This window comes from Microplitis mediator, chromosome 4, assembly GCF_029852145.1.
Source record: "Microplitis mediator isolate UGA2020A chromosome 4, iyMicMedi2.1, whole genome shotgun sequence".
In the NCBI taxonomy this organism is placed as follows: domain Eukaryota; kingdom Metazoa; phylum Arthropoda; class Insecta; order Hymenoptera; family Braconidae; genus Microplitis; species Microplitis mediator.
Window position 1 is genome coordinate 11,239,369 of NC_079972.1, and position 26,956 is coordinate 11,266,324.

The following is a 26,956-nucleotide window of genomic DNA, read 5'->3' on the forward strand; positions in this document are numbered from 1 at the left end:
AAAGATAGACATTTTGTATATGTATATATTTATGTATACATATATGTGGACATAGATTGAAGAATAAAGAGTCATAACGTCGATTAGCTTATAGTGGATAATTTGCCTCGTACATTGGATAATTTTACGGAGGCGCCAACGCCACGTCGTGCCAGTCTGCTGGTCATATTATCATAGATGCAAGTAATGGATCAGCATCCGGTTGTCGTGACTGTCGTGTGGTAGAGGAAATAATGATAAAGATTAGATTCCCGTGATTATTTAACTTGATGATGAATAAGCGGTCCCGTGTGCGGTTCCTCTGCAAGTAAACTTGCCACTTGGAAAGAGTAATCGTGATAATAATTATATATTTATAGGTTTATAGCCATCAGCTATCGCAATATAATGCACTTTGTATGCACGCGTGGTTGCGAACCGGGCAGCTCCAGGTGGTGGCGCGTGCTGCGTCGACAGGTGGCGGGCGTTCAAAACTCGTTCGAGTAGTCTGCTGCATTTTTACTTTCCCTCTCTCTCTCTCTCTCTCGTATTTTATTTTTATTCCATATATTTTTTTTATTTTTCATCCTTTTTTGTTCTCTTTCTGTTTAAACCCGGGCAAAATACTCAGACGATCCAATCTAATTTGTCTTGGAGCCGCTTCGAGGTGAACTGGAGGCTGGCCAGGGAATTTTCGATGATGTATTTTATTGTATATATATATATATTGAGGATGGAACAAAAATTAGGGAAGAAAAAATGAGGGGTAATAGACGATTTTGAGCTCACTGCGATTTGTGGTCGGTCGATGATGCGGTGAAATGTCTCAGGTGGTATATAAACTCTCTCTTATATATATATATATATATGTATATGTTGAGCAAAGTAAAGTGGAGTAGAGCTGAGCAAAGAGCCAGACAACCGAGTAGTGTATATATAGTATAAAGATGAGTGTATATACACATCAATATACAGTTTATATTGTACAAGGGGGTGGTTAAACATCAGCCGTGGCTGGGAGAAAGGTAAACCGTATATTGAAGAGGAATTGGAAACATCTGCCGTTTGGAAACAATTGCGATTTTAAAGTCTTCAAAATCCATAAATTCTACAAGTAAAGCAGGCCGGGATCCAGCATCCAGCAGCCAGCACCTACCAACCAGTATATAGGAGCGAAGCTGCTGCACCAGTAGCATCAGCAACTCTCTTTCTGTATATAAGCAAGCTTAGCTTCTTGGACAAATCGCACGTAGCTTTAATAATACCTCGAGGTCTCAATATTCTCGGTCGATTGAACCCGCGGAATCTTACTGTTTTTCGCATCAGTGTTCGGTGTGCAGAGAGAATGAAAAAAGCTGAAGAAAGAAAGAGAGAAAGCCCGCACAAGCAGACCCCAGTGTACCAGGTGGTCTTGACGATTATTTATCACGGGGCGCAGTTGCAAAAAGAGTAAAAAAAATATAAAAACTCGTTAATTCATCTATACGATTAAATTATATATTTATGTGTAATGTGTGTGCATGTTTTCAAGAGTGGTGTGTACACAGGGCATTAAGGATATTGTGAGGTTGATCGTTGATATAATTTCTTCACGAGTCTCTCGGGAAAACCGAAAGCCTTTAAAAGGGAAAAGAATGAGACACTGGGGGGATATCGGATCGGCACTCATTCCAAATATTTCGTAGCACACCAGCAGGCGTTCCCACGGGCTCCCGCGACGGTACTTTGAACGTTCTATATACCACGTCTTTTCTTTTCGTCTCCACTTCTTTTGCTTTTCTTTCTACTTGCTCTCCTCTCATCGCTTTTTTTCGCTCTCATCTACTTTTGAGGTTTTTTTGTTTAAACCTCATGGTTTTCGCTCGATCGATTCTCCTTGCTCGTCGTGACTATGCTCACAGAAAAGCGAAAAGAGAGAGAGTTGAATAAAGAATTATATATACCCTCATACACCCAGCGACAGAGGACATTGGACAACGTAATTAAGTCTTTTGCAATTTATCTCGTCTTTAAAGTCCTATAAAATAAAAATATTCTTTTTCTCAAAGTCATCATGATTCAAGTGCCGCTGATGCTACTGCTGCAGTATCACTATGTCTCAGTATATTATATATTTTTGGTACATACTGCTGGCAAAGAGGAAATGACTTTTAGAAAAAGCGTCAGTTTAATATCCGGCAAGTGTCTCTCCTCGTCGTTGTCATTTTCGTCTTGGTTTTCATACTAGTTGTCGTTCTACTCCGTACAAAAGTTGCGACCGATATAACGAAAAAGTCAAGGGTCTCGGCCTCACCAAATTAGATTGGTCCTACACACAATCGCCTGTATACATGTATGTCTATATATATATATGTATATCTATATAATATAGAGTCGCGTATGCTATTGCCTCGGCATTCCAGAGCACGAGGAGAATCGTGACTCGAATACGCAGGTAAAGCTCTGCCACGTGAGTCAGATAGAGGATCGAATGAAGAACAAAAAATCAAGTAAAAAATGGAGAACACAAAAGGAGGAAAAAAAATTCAAATAAAAGAAAATGAACGAGTTGGAACAAAAAAGAGAGAAAAAAACGAAGGATCAGCATCAGTAGAGTAGAGCGTGGCAAAAAGCGCGACAATCGAGAGAACATCGGTGGAACATTGGGTTGTAGGGCGTGCCATGATTTGGCGGGAATGGTGGTAGTAAGGGTACGAGCGGGTTGCGGACTGCAAGACACCGTGAATTATGGCTTGCTGGGGTGTAATTTGGATCTGCACGTAACTACGCGTAGACTGGCTCTAGGAGAGAGCAGTGGACTGGTATATAGTTATAATCCGATCTGAGAGAGAAGGCAGGAGAGATAAAGAGAGTATAGTGAGTGAGATCGGGGACTATAGAGTAAAGTGAGGAGGAGGGAAGCCGCCGAGGACGATAATAGCCATTGTACGGCAGCTTGTTAACGCGGTACGTGAGCGCGAGCAAGTTGACCCCGGCGTATGCCACAGCAGCACCACCAGCACCAGCATCGTCGTCACTATATATCTGTATACATACACATATATACGATCAAAGGGGTCTCACGGCGCCTGCCGCTGATTTATGCGCGAATTCGAGTGCTGGGAATTAGCGCCTGTGGCCTGGCCTGGCTTCTCTTCCTTTTCTACCATCACCTCCTTCTCCTCCTCTTTCTCCTGGTTATATTTCTCTCCTCCTACTCTATTTTACTGGCATCGTACTTCCTCCTCTTTTGTATTTATCACCGCGTTAATAGAACAAAAAGGAACAACGAAAACACCGTCGACGACGACAGCAACGACGATGACAACAACAACACCACCACCATCACCAACAACAACAACAACAACAACAGCAGCAGCAACAACTACCATAACAAAAGACAGACTATGAGTTGATGCTGGGGTACGATGATTCAATAAAACCAACCAGCGAGTAGATATAGCAGCTAGCAGGCATGTGAGCATAGTGGAATAATATAAAGATATATGTGTGCATCAGAGTGCAGAGTATAGTAGCCGTTTATATGCGCCATGGACAGTCGTGATTTATCGAGTGAACGAATCGAGTGAATGAGAGACAAACGGAAACTCGCGACAACGCTGCACGCTAGATATGTCGATGATGCACATTCATGCACATGCAACATGCATACCATCGAAATATCTACATCCATGCATGCATCACAATATAATCTGTAGTTAAACACACTTGCAACACACGTGTGCTATAAACTTTACGCACAGGTATGCCGTCGATGAATGAAGCCGCCTTTCCTGCGCGTTTTTCCTGGTCACCGGATGTCCGGTGTGCTGCTCGAATAGTAATTCGTGACATTTGCGTCGTCTACTGTCCTCTCAATTTACAATTCTCTGGATGATGATGATGATGGTGATGGTGACGGTGACGGCATTGCCGGCAACGGTCTTCTCCTCTTACTTCTCTTATTTCTTGCGATCTTCCTCTCGCTTTTACACCTAAAGCCAACAATTATCCTGCTCGTTCTTCCTCTTACTGGCCGAGTCTTGTTTTGTGCTCAATATATAGCACACTGTAAATCGATAGGACACATATGTCCTCTCTGGTCACGCAGTTTGTCGACTTAGCGAGCACATATGCTGCAGTTATTGCGATTCGAACAAAAAAAAATATAAATAATAAAATAAAACGTAGGCAATCGAGCTGATATATTTGATATATATAATAACAAATATGCTCGGAGCGTCAATATTCGCGAAACCGTTTCAAACACCAAATTGCCGGGCCGCGTCCTTATGCTTCCGTTCGTCGATAACCGCCGGATACTCATGGGCACATGGATATATATAACAGAGGGAAGTGGGCGGTGATGATATAACCAACGGTAACTTTTATGTCACGCGAGTTCATATAATGTTTCTATTTTCCACGGTAAATCATATTTCGCTTACAATCCAATGATTTCATCGTTTTAAATACACGATGTACTTGCAGCGGTATTTAATGGAAAAAATTTAATTTACAACCGCTGAGAGCATTAACTAAAGTTCAATTTTATTTATCTCTCTGAAATTAAAAACAAAAATAATAATAACAGTAGTAGGATATTCTGCTCTATTTATATTAATTTATAAAATATATTTTATTTTTTATCTCAAGATTCTTCTCACTGAGTTGCTTTACTGCTCCAAGTAGTTTTGCAGCAGGTGTCGAAGCTTGATTCGCTGGAGAACACGGTATTATAAGAAAAAAGTTTAAAAAAAAAAGTGGTCGGTTGGATGGTTGGTTCTTAGGTAAAGTTTCGTCGTTATCTCTCTTTGTTTAAAGAGTATAGACTTTTAATTTATTTTGAGGTTGAGTTATCACGATAATTGAGTGGCTCATCAGCCAAAGCCTCTAGTAATTGTATATAAAATCCACCGTCAAACCTTTACACGTTGTTACACTCGGGATGTTGGTGTACGTCATAGTCGTAGGTATTACAGATATATATGTCTAAGTTTTCATAGACCGCAGGAGGATTTGAAAGTTGTGCAGTGGCTCAGAAGGTGTTGGGAAAAATAATGGGCACTTCGATCGATGAAATATCGCAAAGCGCCGGTAGAAGGTCGATTTGGTAGCAACATATCGCTAAATCCATCGGCTTTGAACTGAAACACGCCCGCGTTAATCCTACGCATACCCACGTTCATACAGCCCACTAAATATATACATATATATGTGTATTGTGTTCACACGTATAGGAAAATTGTACGGGTGCTGACGCTGCTGCTGTACAATAATCCACGGACTTATATACAGTAGTGTGTATATGCGTGCTCTCTATTCTTAAAACTTTTCGTTTTTGTGTAGAGATAGCCAACAAGCGAGTCAGCCTAATTTTTCATAGGCTCGCCCTGGCAATCCCGATAATCCTCGATGAAAAAGTGTCGAGATCAGCATCGTTGGCTTTACTCTTTTGCCCTTTCGCCGTACTCTCTCAATGTTTCGTTCACGTTTATATATATATTTATACTCTGTCTAATGTATTATTTTATCTTTTTTCTTTATATTGCTTTTATTTTTATCCTACTCTATCACTACTTTATCTTCACAGTCTATCGATTTTCTTTCATTTCACGCGGCTGTTGAGGTCTAAAGTCTACTCTCGGTTTATAGCGAAATTGCAAGCAATATATATTTGCCGATATGTAAATATACATAAACAAATATCGGTAGAAGATATGATTACATTATAGTTGCTTTGATATCTAGTAAACTATAAAATCAAGTGATATATGAAATTTTATATTTGTTTTTTAATCTTATTCTCTGTCTATCTCACTTCCTTGTTTACTTAATATCAGCGATTGAGCTTATGCACCGTTAATTTCTGATGGAACTTGAGAGTATCGCTAAATTTAAATGGAGTAATAGAAGTCGAGGTGAGAAAAATGTTAAAAGCATCTGTATAACGTTTTTTTTTTATCCCGCGGGAGATATTTTCTTGGGATTCATTTAAATGGAGCTCTAGAGTCATTTTCTACGCCGGGCACACAGCTTTTCATTGGCTGCAAAAAGGTGCCGAGAAAAGATATCTGGTCTTTTTTTTTTTTAACTTTTCCCATTCTTATTTTTTGTGTGTGTGGGTGTGTTTTTTTTTTGCCTTTGTGGTAAGAGCGGTGAATTGCGATGGAAATTGATGATACTCATAACTTGAAGTGATATCACAATTTTTTGAAAAACTGAAAATGTCACTTACCGGCTTAAGGATAACGTTTTGACTGCTGGGCATATCTCCATGGCAGTTATTTTTTCTTTATTATCCCTCTAAAGAACTCTGTCATCGGTAACACATATATATGTATATAAAATGTATGTATAAATGTGTATAATATACATATATATAACTCAGCGCTACCGCTTGGTACCGATCAACTCGTCGTGACTCTCGACAACGAGAAGGACGCGACCCGACGTGTCGACGTGTATAAAATCTCGTGTGAAAACCACGCGAAAATGAAACGACGTGGAAGAGAGCCGGAATAAAATATCGATAAATTTGCATTGGCTCGTCATAAATCTCCTTTGGGCGCCGGCGGCAAGTCCATTTTGGATTTGTTCCGTCCGAGAGATAGAGAGAGCCAAAGATGAAAACATATATTTCAAAGAGAGAGAGAGAGAAAGATAAAAAGGAGAGGCGATCGACGACGAGAGACACGCGAGCGTGCGAGTATCATGTATATATATATATATATATATACCCGCAGTGTCGATCGATCGATCGATTCTACCCACGCGATTCCCATGGGACGTTTTAAACTCACTGATGTGTCTGCTATCTCTCCTGCTGTACGTCTGTCGAGTTTAGCGCGTATGTACACGCACAAATACACACACGCACACACACACTCCTGCCCAAGCATCCAAACAACACAACATATCCAACACACACTGAACACGTCGCAATAGAAGGGTACCAGTTCGTCGATGTTGTCACGTATCTCTGTGGAAAAATCTCATGCATTAATTAATGTTATATGTATACGAAAGCCTTTCGTTTTTCGATATTCAATTCCATGTAAAAGCCCTATTGGCCCATCCCATCCGTTGTTACCCGTGTGCCTCGAGGTATATCCTCGTCTGGTGCGTCTGACGCGAGGTTTATTGCCTGTTCAAAGCGCCCTCGATGCGCGAAAATTCTGCGTCCACGAGATTGCACATAAATTTACCGAACCTCAACCACCCTCACCCTCTCTTCCCTACTTTCCTAACTGTTCGCCCTCTTCATTCCTTTATATTCCCCACTGATGTACAGAACCAGACACTACAGGCGCGAAGCTCGGCCTAATTTTATCCAATATTTCTGAGGGTTCGTTTATTCCACAATCTTGTGTACGTCTTCTATTTTCCTCTACCTCGTTGCTTTATTGCTGCTACTGCTGCTGCTATTGTTATTGTTAAATAGCTGCTTTTTTTGTTACCTTGTCCTTATCATCCTCTTATATATAGTACAGTATACTCGGTCCTCTCGCGCTTCGTCGAACAAAACTCTCATCGCGTCTTTGAATCAAACTTTTTTATTATCGGTTTCGCACACCAAGATCCAATATTTTCTCATTACAACTTTTTCTCAACGTCTTATTAATTGCCATCAGTAGCAATGTCGTCCTGACCTCGTCGTCCTATCGGTACCTGTACACGTGCCCGAGCTTGACAACAGGGTTCACATTATATATAACAGACATGATCGTCGGTTGAAGCTGCCGTGGGCTTTTTAATTTTCTCTTCCTGCTCTTTTATTACGTTTATATATCTATCCATATATATGTAATATAACTAACGATCTGGTTCCGAGATGATACACATTATTATATATATTTTATTACATCTTATTGTCTCGTTTATTAACGTTAATAGGTAATGTCGGTAAGCGACGACACAGGACGGGCTGACCGTTGACATTATCACATATTTAGTCTACTCGCGTCTACTCTATTCAACCAATAAAACAAGTTAGCAGCATTATCTTTATTGAGGCAAACTAAATTAAAACGAGCACACGAGTCGAGTTAACGCGATGTATTTGCCCCGTGGTATTGAGAAAATAGATATATAGATATAATAGGAGGATCAAAAGACAAAGCAGTTAAATAATAACAAGACAAAGACAATGAAGAAGAAAAAGAAGAAGAAGAAGAAGAAGCAAAAGTTGGCTTCATCCAGTATATATATATGTGGGAGTCTCAGAGTCCGGAGACGCGCGTGGGTCGGACCGGAACCAGGATGATTCACGTCTCACCGCGACTTTGCCGTCGATGAACGCCGTCGAACTCGCATACTAGTCAACACCGAGTGTACGTACAGATTAAATTCAACACACAGATCTAGATATATGCGCGTCTGTATTAAATATATTACCTCAAAACTATCAATATCTGGCACCGAAGAATGTACATCGCGGGAGAGTCGTTTGAAAGTTTATAAAAAAATATTTCATGATCAACACGCGTGCATACCCTCAACTTTTTTATATTTTTTTTTAAATATATTACGAATTTTTGTTCATCTCTCACGCCTTCGCTTTATAAAACTTGACTCCTCTCTTAGGTTGTGAGCTCTCGCGAGAGAGAGACAATGGGTGCGTGGGTAGAGAGACCGTTGGCGTGCGCCGGCGCTCATATATGTATATATATATACTTACTCTCAGTATACACCCTCGCATTAAATTAAATATCCCTGTGGCTATCGCGTTAAAGCGATTACTTCCGACGTAGAGGCAAAACGACCAGAACTTGACTAACTCATCCATGACCCTGGATATATATATACATATATAATAAACTGTACAGTACTGTACTATCTATACTGGCCTGCCCAAAGAAATAAATAATAATAAAATAATATAATATAATAAATGTGATTGAGTGTATAAAGTTTAAATCACAGCAGTCTACACTTATCCAAGTTCTTAGCAACAAAACATCTAACGTCGCGTGGCTCGCATTATACGAATTGCATTCCCCGGCACACGAGAAAGATACAGCAGCAGCAGCAGGAGGAACATCAGCATCAGCATCAGCAGCAGTAACCATTAAAGACCGGTCGGAAGCAACCGCATTCCTCCGGAATTCCGTGGGTACCAATCCAAATCTCCGCCTTAAACTCTCGTCCTTTCTCTCACACCGTCTTATCTTTTCTCTTGACTCTGTTATATGTATACATAAGTGTATATATGTCTTGTCTTTGACTCCGAGAGCAGCAACCACTTTGGTCCTGTATACCCAGTGCTCGGTGAGAGAGTTAAGCTGACGATGAGAGTCTCTGGCGCAGATGAGTACAGTGTGGGGCACAGACTGCCGCTGTCGACGAGCCACTAACCTATCCGCAAAACCCGTCGGAGACTAGTTCTCTCTGGTACCTTGATTCTGCAGCTATTCGTTAGCCTATTTATGTTTGTAATTACAAAGTCTTCACCGAGTTCTCGCGCCTCATTCCCCTCGGGTTTGTTTGGACTTGCTTACCCTGCCCTATCCGTCTTCTCATCTTCAGAGCTCTGACTCTATATAGCAAAACTGTATACGCTCTCCAAAGCATACCTAAGTATATACTCTTTGCTAGACGTATATCTGCTGATGTGAATCGTCTTATTTGTAACTCGATTCTCCATTAAACAAAATTATCAAAACGACAAGATAAATAAATATATATCATTATAACTATAATTTAATTAAATTTATCTTTTACTTTTATGGCGTGTTTTAATTTCCATTTAGCACTTATTGCTTGGGAATGTTGATAAGAATAATAAATTTGACAAACACACGAATGTTACTTTTTTTTTATTTTTTTTTCCCAAAAGACCATCGAGAAAAAAAAACAAATAACACGAGTTCTCGCGTGACTCATCTTTTTTTATGTGTCGCTGACCCCTTTCGTCTTGTTTTTAAAGAGCGTAGATAAGAGGAGCAAACTTTAGTGGCAAAGTGGGTAAGAGACTACTGATGGCAATGATAGTGCGGGGAGAGATTTTTAGAGAACGAACAGAAGAAAAAGGCTGAGGATCGAGAGAAAGGTCATTGGGGCCTTCGGGAAATCGAGGAAAAATGTCCCAAGTGCCTAACGATGATAGGAAGAGACTAAAGAAACGGTTATCCGTGTTATAGCTGACGGCAATGAGCCCCGGAGGCGATATCTTGGGCTTCTGCTACTTGAGACCCTCGTCGGATGATGATCGAGAGTTAAATCGTCGGTACTTTTGTGCAATGCAGACTAAGACTAAGAGTTAAAAAAACGACGGGATATCACTGTCGAGACCACTATCAACGTCCCCCAGGTAGTAGTGACGATTTTTGATCTGAATCGTGATCTTTTGTGACTTTATCTATCCAGTGACCCTTTATCGCTTTACCTATGGAATAAAAAAAAAATATATATATGTATATATGAGCCCTGGAGTAGTTTAAGTGCTGAGGGATTTATCCATGAAAATCAAAGTAGTCTTTTTCTTTCACGTGTTATGTTATGACTCTCGGGACAGTGGAAAATGAGGGCGCGTCCATTATACATATAGATATATATAAATATATGAATACACACTGATAGCTATCTGTGTATACACGTTTACTGACACGGCGATTCGTATCGAGTAAGTTCAATATTTATTCATGGCCCGTGAGAACGATTGTATATTACGCATATATATGTATATACATACATATATATTTGTATACATAAACGTCGTTACAAACTAATATAAAAGATACTAAGCCTTTTTTATATAATGACGGCCACACATGAAAAAATTGTACACAAAATAAAATTCCAGCAATTTTTTAAATACTTATATGTATATAAATTTATACAAATGAAAAAAGAGATAAAATAAAACATCATACTTATTTTTTTTATTGAAACTTGTAGCATAAAATGGGGATTAACATAATCCCTTGAAGAAATGAATAATATTTATTTAAAACTATTCAATTGAATCATTTGAATAAAATTTATTGTAAACAGTGATGATGATCATAACATGTATATATATATATATATATATATATATATATATATATATATATATTTATTTAAATTATTCATTTTAAAAGTGGTGTCATCAATTCCAATAGTGATCAGTTTAAAAAGAGCCGCACTTGGACACGGACTTAACTCTTTTATAGTTTAGATTAATGATAAAATAAAAATATAAAAAATAAAATCATTGGTAATTTTTCGTCTCTATTATATTAGTCTATAAGTCGCACTGATGTAAATTCTTGGCCAGCACCTCTATTATGTATATAAATATAAATATAAATATATGAGCCTGGTTGTTATTATGAGGATTTCTCCAGAGAGATCACGAAATAACACCTAGTGTCTTTGTTGGGCCGGCGGTCTCACGGCGGCGAAGCGCCATCCATAAATTTTTGAACACACCGTCCAGAGTGTGTATCTTTTTCTCTCTCATTGGATAGGGGGCTTGACGGTATGGTCACAACCCGGGAATCGGCCACCCGCACTCTCAACGATCCTGATACTTCTCTGCTCCAGCATATCCAGATCCAGACTCTTCGCCACAGCGTGACGGCATATAACCTGAGTATGCCCGAGAAAGACACGCGCCCAGTCTGGACCCACACCCACGCATTGGATGCCGCGCGGCTCTCAACCCCTTTACACTTCTACTCGTGCTATTTTTTTATTTTATATTTTTTACCATCATGTTGTTTTTATTCGCACGACCAGGGAGTTGAGACCCGAGTACAGAGTATACGGCCTCAGTAGACCCCGGTATCAACGACGATTAATGTTTATAAGGACAAGGGAGAAAGAGAAAACTAGTATACATCTACTGAGAGGCTGCGGTGTATCCTCTGCTCAGCATCGAAACGGGATCGTTATATACCACGGGGGCCGTCGCCGCCCATCGGGAGATGCTGCCTGGACAACAAGGAAAGGAGACAAGAGTCCAAGTGAATAAGGCATTACAAAGAAAAGATGAGGATAAAAAGTTGAATAATAAAATAAAAGTGAGCAACGTGTGCATGGGAAAGACACCTACGCTTTGGTCTTTGTGCAGCTACGGTACCGCGAGCATCAGCTCACTATATATATGTACTTTTAAAAATTTTTTCTAGTCATTTCGTCTGTGTATCTAAATATGTCAATGACGGTGACGATGAGACTGCTGTCTCGTGGTGATGATTTCAGCCCACGCATTTAAATATAAACCAATGTTTATATTTAAAGATTTTAAAAATAAAAATAATAAGTAAAGCATAAAACCCGTAACTGATTGGACAGGTTGTGTGCGACAAAGTAACTTGTCTTATTCGGCTCGACGACGGTCATGGGAATTGACGATCGGCAAGATGTCTATATATATATCATCATCATCATCATAAGCTTGAATGTGGCCAAGTTGGCTCCAGTGGCGGGCGAAACTCTGTTTTTATTTTATTTTGCGCGACCGATCAACCCTGAAATCGCGTCGTTCCGCGCTATCTCTGTCTTGTTCGTCCAGTCCCCGAGACACCCATCATCACAAAGAATAAAAGAGTTAAGAAGAGCGAGCGAGACAGTCTAAGAGAGTGAGAGATCATTGACGTCTTCGAGGCCAAGACTAATGTGATTCACATGATGACTACAATGTTTCCCGAGAGCTCGAGACTTATTCTCTCTGTCCTCTTCTCTGATGCCGGCGTGTCTCTAACACAGGAAGTGTACCCACGATATCGAATCACTCTCGTCATTTTTCAGCGAGCTCTCTTAACTCCACGGTTATTTTATTCCCACGCTCAAAAATATATTACGTTTACTTATTCTTCTCTAATATATATATGATATATAAATTTTGCTTTTTTGTCTTGAGAATAAATAATTTTTTTTCGAAAATTTCTTACCAACAATAGACAGGATTTGTCGAATTTAAAATCCGACGTATTTAAATGTTGTCTTGAAGTCTGTAATACTCTGGGCTAAAGTATCTCGCGAGGAGCATGAGGAGGAGAAGGGGCGCAAGGCGCGAGACAGGCGCGTGGCTCCCACGGGTCCGATGGGCCCCGAGTAGTCTTACTCTCTCACTGGTTGTTCATCTTTTCATCCTTCTCTCGTTCCCTTCTCTCTCGTTGGTGGTGTTATTGTTGTTGTTGTCCTACTGCATGCTTCGTCCATTGGCCAAGTAAAGTGCATAGCAGGCCAAGTGCTGCACGCTCGCGAGGCAGCGCAAGCAGGTTTAGTTGCTCGTCAAGACCAGTTAGAAGCTGCTCACAAATAACCGGTGGATGGTTACGCCGCATTGTGCACAAACCAAAGTATCCACTAATATAATCGCAGACAGAGAGAAATATACGCTTGCAAAAGTGTGTAGTGTTAGGGATGGAGGATCGATAGGCGTGCGAAACTAATTGCCAAATTGGAGCAGAGGCTCAAAATAATAATCACAAGAGCCTTCTTCAAACTAATTACTTTATCCTCTTTCGTATACACGAAAGTGAGTAGTCTTAATGGTTATAAGGCTTCTCCGGCGTATCGAGCCGTTTCTCATCATCAACAGGGGGAAAGAGAGTAGAGAAACGTTAGTTACTCATTTTTCGTCTCTCTCGGGTCCACTCGTCCTTGTACCCGGTTTTTTCTATTCATCTTCATCCGCGTGCAATGCAGAGCCCACCTGAGGGGCTGTCTAATAACCTTTCGTCGCAAGCCGCCGGGCAAATTCCGTCGATTCTACCCCGAGAAAAATTATGAGCCCGCAAATGAAATCCCAGAGAACGTTAGTGGAAGGCGCGCGCATGTATGAATTATATATATCTCTCTTTCTCTTTCTCTCTTAACTTGTTCTCTCATCGGTTATTTCACTCCTGTACTTGCGGACTTTCCAGGCAGACTTTTCGCTTCTCTCGCCCTAAAATTGCGCCAGAGCGTGCTGATATACGAGTGTCCGTCGACTGGAAACGGATTCTTACGGTCTACCTCCCTTCTGTTATACCACTACTACGTACTACTGGCATATCACTTCCCACCTTCTCTTCCTCTTTTTCTTCTCTCTGGTCTCCCCAGTCTCTTCTTGTTCGAGCCCATAAATATCGATATCCACTTTTCTTACTTCTCTCCTTTCCCTCCGGGTAAATTCGTGGATATGAGGTTTTCAAACTTTTTTCGGGAGAGAAAATTACAAAAGAAAACTACTAGTATTTTTTGGCTGTCTCATTTTTTTTCTTATATTTATTTCTTGGACCATTCTCTCTCTTTGTCTGAAACATAGTTTTAAGAGCACACGTCTTGGTTTCTTTTCACAACCGGATGAGTTGCAGTAAGTTGGGTAAAAACACGAAAACTTTGGTGTTGAACTCGGTGGCAAGAGAGTTTACCTCGTTTCTGGATCAACTCCATAGAACGTTAGGGAATCAACGAGCAGTGTAAGTGCAAGGAAAGAGAAGAAGGGGAGAGACGGAGAAAGAAAGAAAGAAAGAGTACTTCGACAACTGTATAGTATTATGTAAAGTTCAGTTGTACTGTAATAGCAGATCAACTTTATAAGATGCTTATACATGTATCTAATCACACTACCACCTTCATATAAATGCATAGAGTATACGCGTATATATTTAAACTCGCGAGCAGTTAGCGTAGTATATACACACACATATATAAGTGCCAGCTCTAAGTTGTTGAGTGCAGATATGTGCCGAGTTGTACAAGTATATTTCCTGACCTCTGAACTTGTTCAACGTACATTCGCATGGAGAAAACGATTCTCATTCAGATATCGATAATTGCACCCCGGAGACTATCTTCTTGCTTCTTATTCTTATTCTCCAACCTTTGGGTTTATGTAAAAACTAAAGGCCCTGGAGCTAGAAGAATTCTTTCTCGTTATACAGCACAACTCGTATCCCCTGTTGCCGGTTTTCAATGGCACGGATTAACGTCCCAGGATAGCCGGAAACGTATGCAGACGAGCGTGATATAGAGAAATAGTCGACAGTTAAAATGAGAAATAAAATAAAAAGAATTAAAGTTTAAGTTAGAGTTAGATAGGCTGCAATGTAGTATTCAACAAACCGTGAATAAAATTCAACAGTAATATGCTCAATACAATAGCTTCGATGTATCTATAATTCACAGGTGTTGGATATGTGTTATACGTTATATGCTATTATTACTCTTATCATTGTTATTATTATTTATTATTATATATTCTCATTCCGTACTTTCATACATACGCATATAATTTTTTTTTTTTTCATTTATTTTTTTTTCTTATTATATACTTGATAGGCTATCATTTTCTTTCAATAAAAATATAATCTATTTACGGACACGAGCTGTTATTGCATCTGTATATATACGATGTTTACTGTCGGTAACTTCACATATAGTGAACTCTTAAAAATAAAATAAGAGAAAAAAAAGTAAAAAAAACACTAAAGCACCTGTTTCTTCACGGCAATCTTCGTTTTCCGTCATCCATGACCGATAATGGGTTTCACAGTCGACCAGAGAAACGGTCTGAGCATTTTGGAACAGTGAATTCAGTGTGTTGCCAATCGTGCGAATCTTCTGGATGAGCCGGCAACGGCATCGAGACTGCCACCACCATCATCATCATCTTGATCCTCCAGCAGCCACCAGCAGAACGAGCTCCATAAGTATAATAAGAGAAAGACATGAAGACACTGATGGAACAAAGAGCTCGAAGATCCATCCGACCGTGAAGAAGATCTCCTCTACTTGAAGATCTCCTCCTACTCTTTCTCTCTTAAACATACACAATACTGTGTCTAAACTTTAATTGTATGAGTAGTAATAGTCGTCGACGTCTTTGCTCTAGATCTGACGTCATTTTCCTCCCGGGAGTACTATAGCGATTTCATCGCGCGCCCACTTATCCCGAGTCACGTCACACATGTGTAAGCTCGATCTTGTGGCAGGTAGTTTTGACTAGAGTAAAGTTGGAGCGACGACGCGTGCTGTAGAATTATCAAAGCCCCTAGGGTAGTGAAACGTATATCCATGTACAGATACATATATATATATATATATATATATACAAATATATACATACATACAGTTTTATAGTGAAAGTAAAGAGCAGAGATTTAACGGAATATATATATATGTATACAATATGAAGGCACGTCGACGAGAGGGAAGGATGCGGGGGTGCCAAACCGCAAAGTCGTTTGCTAGCCAAGTTTCTCACAAACTATATTCCCGTATACAAGTATTAGTCGTTTACTTGACTCGGCTTCAGCGAGTTAGGTATGTGTATGTATATAAGCATAACTATGGGTACACATGCACAGGGAAATAAGTAGTATGCTCGCTCGGCAGGAACGTGAGTGTGGTTGCATTAGTTTATTAAGCCCCCATCGTAAAGAAAAAAAAGGGGGCAAATAAAGAGGATGAGAGACACGATCTTTTTTTATCTCTCTCCCTTTTCCTCATTCGGCGGTGCATCGTATGATAGTCTCTGGGCATTTGAGTTTTTGTACATATTACCTCCTCGGGGGTTTATCCGTAGCGGTGAAGACCGGCAAAAAGAAGCAGTAGACGTTGGATCTCGTCGTGAGTAGCGTCAGGTTCTGCTGCGAGTATATCGTTTTGGGACGACCGCCGGCGTGTTGGGAGCGTTTCACTCGTAATTACGAAATTGCTCCTTTGAAGGGATCCGCACTGCTGCTGATGCTGCTGATCTCGCTGCCGTTGCTGTGATGATGCACCGGTGCTCCCTATTTTCTCCGCCCCCGAACAAAGACCGTGCAGCTTTACAGGCTTGCCTTTTTATCTCTATAAATAGTTGACGATGTCTCCTTTATATAAGAGCTACTCGAGTAGCTATATCTATATCTATACATCTTCACATCCATCCATACACACATACATATATATATATATATGTTTATGTCTATATCTATTCATCAAAATCGACTACTTAATGCTGCTGCTGATGCTTTGTGATACTTTACTCTCTATTTGCTAATGGTTGAATGGAACTCGATGAGACAGTATACTGTATACAGAATACTATAGAGAAAACCAGAGATATCGAGTGTCTCAAACAGCCTGGGGCTCATCGTCTTACGTTTATTCTCTCACCAGATTAATCCATCTCCCGTGGATACCGTAATGGCCGTTGTGAGTATAGTATAACTATATAGCCACTGCGGGCGATTATTTCGCGGGGATCGCTCCGTCATCGCGGAAGGCGGCTTCTCTTGATGTCCCGACGATTGGCGACGGGTGTGAGACGTAACGGGGGATAGAGCCAGTGACTATAATCACTTCGATCTATGGGCTACGACCCCGTCAAGGTCGCTCTCTTTTATATACATTTACCTAAAGGGATGCGAACAACTATTTTTTTCCTCTCTCTCTCTCTCCCTTTCTTTAGACATACATATAGACGGTATATAAATTATCTCTCTATATATGTACTCTGCTGATGATACTAGGACTTATTCTGGTGATGTCGCTCTTGACGATTATAAATTTCCGCAACTACTTTACCCGTCTAATGATCGTATATCTTTTCTCTCGCCAGACCTCATTTACTTTTATCGTCAATTATTCAGGCTGCAATATTGTTATCTATCTATATAGATATCAATTTATTATTTATTAATTCCTTTTGTAAAGTATTTTTATTCTCTCTCCATAGATACTCTTTGCTCTGTAATACTCCAGACCTTATATATTCTCTTTATATATTTGATGTAGAAAGATTACAAAAAAAATCTATAAGAAAAAATCGACAAGTTTGTGATAAATGTACATTTGAGAAGATAGAAATGACGTATACTTTTCATTCGATGCATCCTTTCATTGTCATTACTCTTTCTCATCATTTTTCTTCTTTGATTTTTTATTTTCATATACTTTAGCAAACTCCTCTCTTGCCTCCATCATATCAAAGCTCACACCAGATTTTATATATCTGTCGTAATCATCAAACTTTTTGATGACGTTCGCATCACAGAAGCCAAAAAAATTATTAATACATATACTTAAAAAAATATATATTTTTAATTTCCATCTCTAAAAAAAAAAAAAAAAAAATATATGTAGAAGCTTCAAAGTCTAATTAAAAAATAGCGTCGAGTATAAAGGATTATAAAAAGAGTATGTTGTTGATGAGTACATATATAAATATAAATATACTAGTGAAATATAGTCAGAAGGAGTGAGAAAATTGGAAGGAAGACTAATTATGTGATTTACGAGCAGCCAGCCGCAACTACTGTACTGTACTCTGTCCGTCGTGGACTGTGCACCTTACAGTAGTCCGTTCCATACTCTTATATTGCTTTATATCCAACTCTCGACTGATGTTAAATCCCCAGAGTAGTCTACTTTGGCTACTATCATCATCACTCAGAGGAGAGAGGAAGTACGTACTTGTGACCGCAGAAAATACAACTCTGATTATTCCTACCTCGCAACGCTCGATGCACGTGCATCGTTATACTAAAGAGAATAAGAGTACAGAGTACTCAGTATAGAATACTGTATATATACATACATATACACCTTTTATATATATTGCGTCTCTCTCATCCGCTGATGACCAAGTGGACTTACTGGTATATACCTCGAGGCACTGGGTAATTGCGTTTATTAAAACTTTACGCGTTCTAGTTTCGTTGGAACATTATCATGGAAAATAATAATACCAACCGAACCACTGTCTGTTACTGTACTTTATAATACACATATGTAGATAGATATATATGTCCTTATAAAATACATTAGACTTTGAATTTTAGACACACGTTATAATTAACTGGTGAGAGTTTACTGGGAATACCCATCAAAACGTTTATACAAAATTTTCAGTGTGCGCGTCGTATAGTTTCGTGTGCTAAGCCCAGACAGAGTGGCTAAGCTTTCGCGCATAGACTAATGAACCACCGCTAGAAATAAGCTGAGAGGAAGAGAGAAAGTGAGAGACTTTGTAAGCCAACGAAAATCCCACGTTTACATATGGAATTATCGTGCATCTCTCGTGGATTACCAACTTCATTTCATCCAACGTTGGATTATATTAGAGAAGACACTCAGCAGTGAGACGGTTCTAAAGACACACCATATACACACTGGCTCTTAATTTATTATTATTATTATTATTGTTGTTCATTTACATTTATATTCACCTCAATATTATTTAAATTTCAATGAAACTTGACCCAACAATTTATGAATCGTATGAAGGGATGGAAGTTTTTTTTATTTTTATTTAAAACAAGCGGGTGAATTAGGAAAACATGTAGAGTGAAGGCGAAGATAAAAAAATATAATTCTAATGAATTAATACAAGCGCTAACAACGTTACGGACATTAAAGCTTTTCACCAAAACATGAATTTGAATTTTGTAAATTCATTGCAGGTCAGCAGCGCTCTTACGGCTTGAGTGTACCAAGCAAAGTATCATCCGCGGTTTTTATTTTTATTCCGCTCGTTGCTTTTCTCCATCGCGAGTAATTATGCATAGTTCGCATGCTTTCCGCAAATGAATATACATCTGAGCCCAGCGTCACACGGTATCCTCGTATGTTTTACAATACCTCTGTTTGTCCCACAACCATCACAAGAAACATTAAGACCGCAATGTTTCTTACAAAAGTTACGACACATCAGACAATTCAAGAGGGGAAAAATTTTAACTTTCAACGCTCAAACACCATTGCCGCCCTGCCATCATACGAACATAAAAAACTTTAAGCCCATCCTTGCCTTAGAAAGACTCAGCTTGTTTTTCAGTGTCTACACTGTGAAAAAGTTTAAATCACTTTCATAAATGTGATACTGCAGATATAAAATATTTGTCAGTCAAGTCTCCATCAAACAAAAAATTTATAATTTTTTAACCACATAGAGATCATAGAGTTTGTGGATTTTCAGTTTTCGAATTAGACGGTTCTCAAACCGCTAAATTCCCCAGAAACTTTAAGAGGAATGCGATAAAGGATGACTACTAGCGTTTTCATCGTAACGAAATAGCCTAGAGCGACGTGTCTATACTCGCAAAACATATATATCATATACATATATTTTCGAGGTGTTTACATTCGCTGATTGCTGTTTGAGGTGCACAGGTAGCTTTTAACTGCACTTATGTGAAACTTGACACATCAAAACTACTTGACTGCACTCTACTTTCTCAATTCTATACAATTCTTTGCACATCTTTCAAATAATCGTCTAGCCGGTCGGTCATATAAATGACATGTGATCAAGATGCAAACTCAGTAGCACACGTTTATTTAAAAAGAAAAAGCCATACATTTCTTATTAAAGTTTACTCAGTTGCCATGTGAATTTAATTTTTACCAGGTAAATTTAAAAAAAATAACATTTTTTCTATCATTCACTGTATCATTGAGACATTCGTATTCACAAACAATAATAAATGCAGTTGTGAATACTGTAAACGCTTTTCTGCAGCAAAGGCTTTGTGTGTTTACGTCTCGGTAAAAGTAGACCACGCGAATTGCGATTAAAAAAAATAGAATGCACACACACAGAGTTTACCTCAAAGTTGTTTTTTTTCTCTGTCGATGTAGTGGAGTCTAGAGCACGAGAGCCAAAGAAGGGTATAGGCACCCAGTGATTCATGTATGTGTATATAATATATACCTATACATACATATATATCTATATAGATGTGTACAGGAATATACATGCCGGTCTTTCTCTCTATTCGTTATTCTTTCCTCCTTTTGGGATGAAAAAAAGCTCGGCATTCAGCAGCGTTGCATATCGTATTCTGATCTACGTCCGCCTGAAGGCCCCAAAAAAGTATGCATCAGTCACATTGTGTAAAGTGAATTCCATGCATCAGTGTGTATAACAGCACACAGGTACCCAAAGGGCGCGGGGTCAGGTGATGAAAAGGAAGCTAAATTAAACTTGCTAAAACGTTGCTTTTGATTTTTTAAAAGCTATGCTTTGAAAAATGTATTCATCCCGTTCATATATACATTTATACAGACACATATATGTTTTATGGTTAATTTAGTATCCGCTGGTATAATTGAAAATTCATAGTACGATTTTGCTCTGATAAATTTAAGCCTCTGGTAGGGCGCTGTGCTAATACGCATCACGTGGAATTCCTATTGCTGCTGTTGCAGAAATCGAAGCCTTTTCATCTCATAAACTATATACATATATATATATATATATATATATATATATGTATACTGTACAGAGCGATAGTACAGTCGAAAACCACTCTCGGGTCCACTTCCACTCGTAACCGATTATATTCCCAACTACTACTCTTGTACACTAACTTGTACTATTCCTGATGGCTCGTAAATATTTACATGTAATGCTGGAGCAATTGCATTTGCATGCCAAATTCACTGTCGATTTCTCCCGAATATATAACAAGTGCATATTCACATTGCGCAATATATTGTTAAGTAGAGTTGAGTGAAAAGATATATGCAGGCATAAACTCATAATTGAATTCGGATCGTTATTGCTATCGAAAATTAAACGTGCAATTAGCATCTCGAAATCTCTCGCTAATTTTCGAGAGTTATAAAACATAAATTTTTTTTGTGTACATGATTATCGAGCAGTTTTAATCCCTTCAATTAGAATATTTATCTATTGATTCACGGATTTTGTGTAAATCTCTAATTATTGTAATTAATTATTTTAATACCTTGTGGATTAAATGAGCCTGCTGGCTGCACTCATTACCGACGGATTCAATGCTAAATGTCTCATTTAGTTTTATATAATTAGTACAGTACAATAAAATTCCGCCTCGCGATATTAGCTGTAGAAATAAACAATTTATATAAATTTAAAATTGGTTCAGGATTTTTAAGCCACATTGTAACTGTCGAGGCGTGTGAGAGCTCTTCTATCTTCTGTAAATTTTTTTATTTTTTTTTCTTTTTTTCACTCCATTCCAATAGTATCGACAGCGCGGAAAATGCCCAGTTTGAAAGTACGGTGTTCGCAAATGGCTCGCGAATTCAGAGGCATCGGAAATTGCTTCTCACTGTCGATCCAACGATCTGCTGAGCTCCATTCAGTCTAAGAGAGAAAAATCACATTAATCAATTACTTGAAATACTATTTATTTTATTTAATTTATTTTATTTCATTAGAGTTAATTTTCTCTATTTAATGCACTCAGTACATAAACTCGTATCTTTGTAATGGAGTGCGTATTAACTGAAAGATTGCAATAGCAATAATAATAAAACCTGAATAAAGATTAATAAATTAACTTTATTTATTTAGATTTTTTAGTTGAGTATTGATGTAATGCTTGGCGTTGCAGTCAGCGTTTAATTTTTGCAGACTTTATCAGCATGAGTGCAAAAGAAAAGTCCATGAGCAATGAAAAAGATCAATGAGTACTGAATGGTGTCTAGACAGTAGTTTCTCTGCTGGAAAGTTGGCTCGCCCACGTGCTCGACGCGTTTATACGACTCGCACGCGCGTCTCACCTCTTTCAGATGACTCATATGTGCCTTCTCACTGTCTTACCGTCTCCTGGTCTGCTCACTATCTCTTACTTCTTCTTACTCTTTTCTTTATTATCTTTACTCTCTTCTCTCGTCACAATCCTCACATATACAGTCATATTATTTTCGCGTAGTCGGTACACATACTTTTTAATACTTGATGTCTGTAGAGTTTACTCGTATATATATATATATATGTATGTATATATATATATTACAATACGTGCAGGCGATGACTCGTGATCGCAAGTCCATCCCACACGCAGTACCCGGCGCCTACGAGCGCAATTCTCCAGACCATAATCGTTTCCGCTGGGCGCAAGTAGTATAGTAGAAATATATGTCCTCGTCTTGGTAGTTGTCGCAGTCAACAAAGGCAAATGCTTGGGCTGATGGAGAGTAAGATCCGCGATCAAACGAGAACCGGAAGAAGCGTAGGCCTACCGGTGTTTTGAAATAACTTTTAATGATATATTACATATACGTATACTTTTTAGAATTGTCAATTAATTGATGAATGAATGATTTATAAATTCAGTAGAAAATATATATATTTTTTTTCTTAATGTCTGACACGTATACAAAATTACGAATGGCTTCCGCTAATAGTTTTATTTTATTTTTATTTCTTATTTTATTCCGTCGTATTTCCTTCCGTTTAATTTCCAAGAAAGGTTTAGGTTCATTCATTCTTTATTATATAGACCCGGTGTGATGTGTTAAGCCACATGATGCTAACGAAATTAAATTGATTTGTAAAGCAGGATAATGGGATAAATAGAGAGAGTTTTAGATGCCGAGTATGGTAAGAGCAAAGACTATATCGTATTGTATTAGCGAGTATAGACATGTGCGTTGGCAAGCGAAATTGAAAGCTGCGGTGACGGATCGATGCCCGTTTGATCGTTTGTTTCGGACAGATGTCGACCGAATACTGCCAGAGTCAGTTTCGCAATTCGTGGATTCAAAATCCAATGCGATCAGTCGAATAAACACTCTCGAGTTTCTGATACACCGCCTATATATGTTTATAAATATATATTGCAGTAACACGAGCATTGACAAGGGCTTAATGCCCTTGTTTTTACTCCATTTACTATTACGTCAATCAATATCGTTGCCCGTACTGCGATAAAAAAACAAAAATAAATAAATAAAACGAGTTTAATTGACAGAAATTCATTTAAAAGATTTTTTTACTTTTGAAAGATCAACTTTCGACCCTGCGGTTCAGCCCCAGAACTTCCCGCTTTTGAGCTTGAAAATACTTTTGTTAATACATTTTTGAGCTTTTAAAGCTCGAAAGTAGTGATGTCGCACCTTCTAATAATGAACCGATTTTCGACGTTGAAAAAGGCATTGACCTCTAATATTAAAAAAAAAAACCGTTATCAATTAGTTCAACAATTTGGATATTATTAGAAAAAAAATTTTTTCGACAATGATTTCTCTTGAACAAATGAACCGATTTCGATGGTTGTGGTGGCATTCGACGCAGCTTATGAAATTTTAGAGCTGGATAGATTTTGGAATCAATCCATCAAGTTCATTACAAGTTATCCGAAAAAAACATTTTTTAAAGATCTTAAAATATACTGGACCGATTATGCTCAATTTCTCACAAATTGATGACAATAAAGTTAGCAGACATTTAGAAATTTTTTAACAAAAAAATAAACAGTAAAAAAAATATTTTGAAATTTTGCACGTATAGTTTATGAAATTTTCGACATGTGCATTTTTTTAGAAATATTTTTTTCCATTATTTATCTGTTCAAAAAAATTTTTTTAATTTTAAATGCCTGCTAACTTTACTATCATCACAAATTGTTGGAATTAATGAGCGGCTTCAAAAGCCAAATCGATTCATTCGTTCAAAAGTTATAGAATATTTACATACATCCGTACGTCCACCCATACATACACTCGGATATCGTTTCAAAAATAGTCAGATGGCTTCCGAGGACCTTAAAATGTCGAGATCTGTTGAAAACTCGATTTTCGAAACCCGGACCGCAACCAATAGCTTCCCGTTTTTTTTTAAATTTTCAATTTCCATAGCGGGAAGTTAAAAAAAAAAGATAACGAGTATACAATAGAAATATGTACCAACAAGTTGTGAAGACTTTTCAGAGTGGATTCTTTTAAGATAAAGGAAAGAAAGAATAAGTTGCCGCGCGTGAGATAAATTCCAGTGTGGTCGAGAGCTGGGATACAGAAACCTCGACGCGACTCTCTATTTATTGGTCTAGACTACGGTGGAGATCAGAGTGACAATGTGAGCCGAGAGTGGAGAGTAGAACGAAGTAGAGCAAGCCAAGGGTAGGCAACCAACAAAGAACAAGACTCAAAAGAAGCATAAAAATAATAATAACAGGACAAGTAGTGCATGAGTATAGCAAAGAATAAAGCTGCGCAAGTATAAAGTAAGAAGTAAGACAACATACAGCTCAGGCCGATGAGTGCGTGAGCTCACTCGTCCCCGTGTTCTCAGCACAACGTCCACTTCCAGACATCGACATCGACATCGTCATCCTATGTACGTATAATTATCGTTATTCAGTAGCAGACTTAACGTCTTTTCGTGTCTCGCGAAAATTTGTGCGACAAAAGTTATAAATAAACAGACGAGTAGACTTAGGTGGGCTGGAGGAAGGGATTCTGTTGGTATAAATAAAAATAAACCAGACGGATGTTAAACAGCTCGGCCTGTTTTTCGGTTGCTTTGACCTGCTTATTATTATTAAGTATATATGTATCATCTGAGAGAGGGGGGAAGAGAGGGAGGTACAAAAATCAAGGAAATTTATAAGTATATATATATGCTCTGAGCTCTGACACTGAGAGGTTAAAGCTATATTTGAAAATATAGGTCTCAATATTTATTTAAAGCTCAAAGTCTTGGTAACTGCGCTGGGTATTCATTCGATAAATTCAATATCAAACTATTAATTAACCCGCACTGAGGATCAAGAAGAGTAAGAGGAGTTTGATATGAAATTTAATTGGTATTAAATTAAGCAAATATTAGTTTACTTGTTTGACTATTGAATATTAAATGCCGTAGTTTTTATTTTATTATTTACTTTAAAGGTACATAATTTTGAGCAAATATCGTGTTCTCAATCAAAAGTTTATGTATGCCAGGTACATCAGCGTCTTTACTCATCGGTCTCCTGGTCATTCCCAAGTTTGAAAGCAGCTTAACTAACCCTCGCATTTGCATTTATAGTGCAAACTTGTCGGTCCGTTGAATTCAGTCTTCAGAGTCTTCCTACAACAATTTCTTTGTGTCACTCTACGTCACACTCTGATTCTATTGAATGAGGTGTGCGTATAATATATATATCTACTCCCCAAGCAATACATTTCCTGCTGTTTTTGTTTTTAATTATGCATTACATTTTTTGTTTGCTTGCCTATTGTATGAAAAAGTTTTAATGGAAAATAATTAGTCAGAGCTGAGCAGGTGATAAAGTTTACATGTCAAGTTAAAAACTCACGGGGACGCGATACTCGGGGGAAATCTAAAATTTGGTAATGGAATTATAAAGAGTCCCACGTGTCTCGGACTTTAATTTTCATTTTTATCACTTTTCGAGTTATTATTTTTTTTATTCATTTTATTTCCTTCAAGTTTTAACTCAAAGTTGAATGAGATTGATATAAAAAAAGTTAAGTAAAAAAATAAAATAAAATAATTTTCCCAAGTACTCGAATCAGTTTTCCTGAAGCCTCTTCTCGTTGTCGTTATTATCGACGCCTATCGAAGAACTCTATTACGCCGACTTCTATTATAACTTGAACAGAAGTTTCCGCAAACTTTGAGTGGGCCAATCGCCTGTAGGATCCAGGGTATAAAGCTTGTGCTTATCTATACCTATATACTTTATATATATATATAAGTATAATATTCAAAGGTCACAGCGCAGTCTCCAAGCACTTGGGAGCGAACTGTTTGTGCTAGATGAGTACTGACAAGTTACGGAAGGTGGAATAAATTTAAATGGTATCTTGACTTATAAAACAAAGTACTTATGATTTAAAGTATAAATTAACCGAGGCATGATATGAGACAAGATGCAGCTCGCAATGCGCAACAGCTCGCGAGCATAGAGATCTGAGCAAAGCTATCTCTCAGCTAAATCCATGTTCACGGAGCTTTGTATTCGATGAATTTTCTCTCGGCTTCTTCTTCTGCTTCCATCCTTCTCATTCTCTTAGTTTGTCTCGGGTGTCGTTTGTCGTCTACGTCGTTCGTCGTCAACACCCTTATCACTTTCCACTGTCGCTGACGCTACTCTTGGAGAAAGCTCGTCGCCTCGCGCCATACGTGACACGAAAGTCAAGCTCTCCACCACCGGGAGTCGTAATTCACTCGGGAATTCCTAAAATGTTTTTTCCAATTTTGTCTTGAGCCAATTCCTTTTCTCAGATAAAAAGAAAAGAAACAAAATAATAAAGTAAAATAAAAAAGTTTTTAAAAAACCAATGAAATAAAATAATAATCATAATAATGATAATA

The 26,956-nt window shown here is 38.3% G+C and overlaps 1 protein-coding gene across 2 annotated transcripts in view; it reads left to right on the plus strand.

The window, feature by feature from the left end:
• LOC130666340 (protein rhomboid) overlaps positions 1-26,956 on the plus strand; it is a 118,649-nt gene that overhangs the window by 28,684 nt on the left and 63,009 nt on the right. The window lies entirely within an intron of this gene.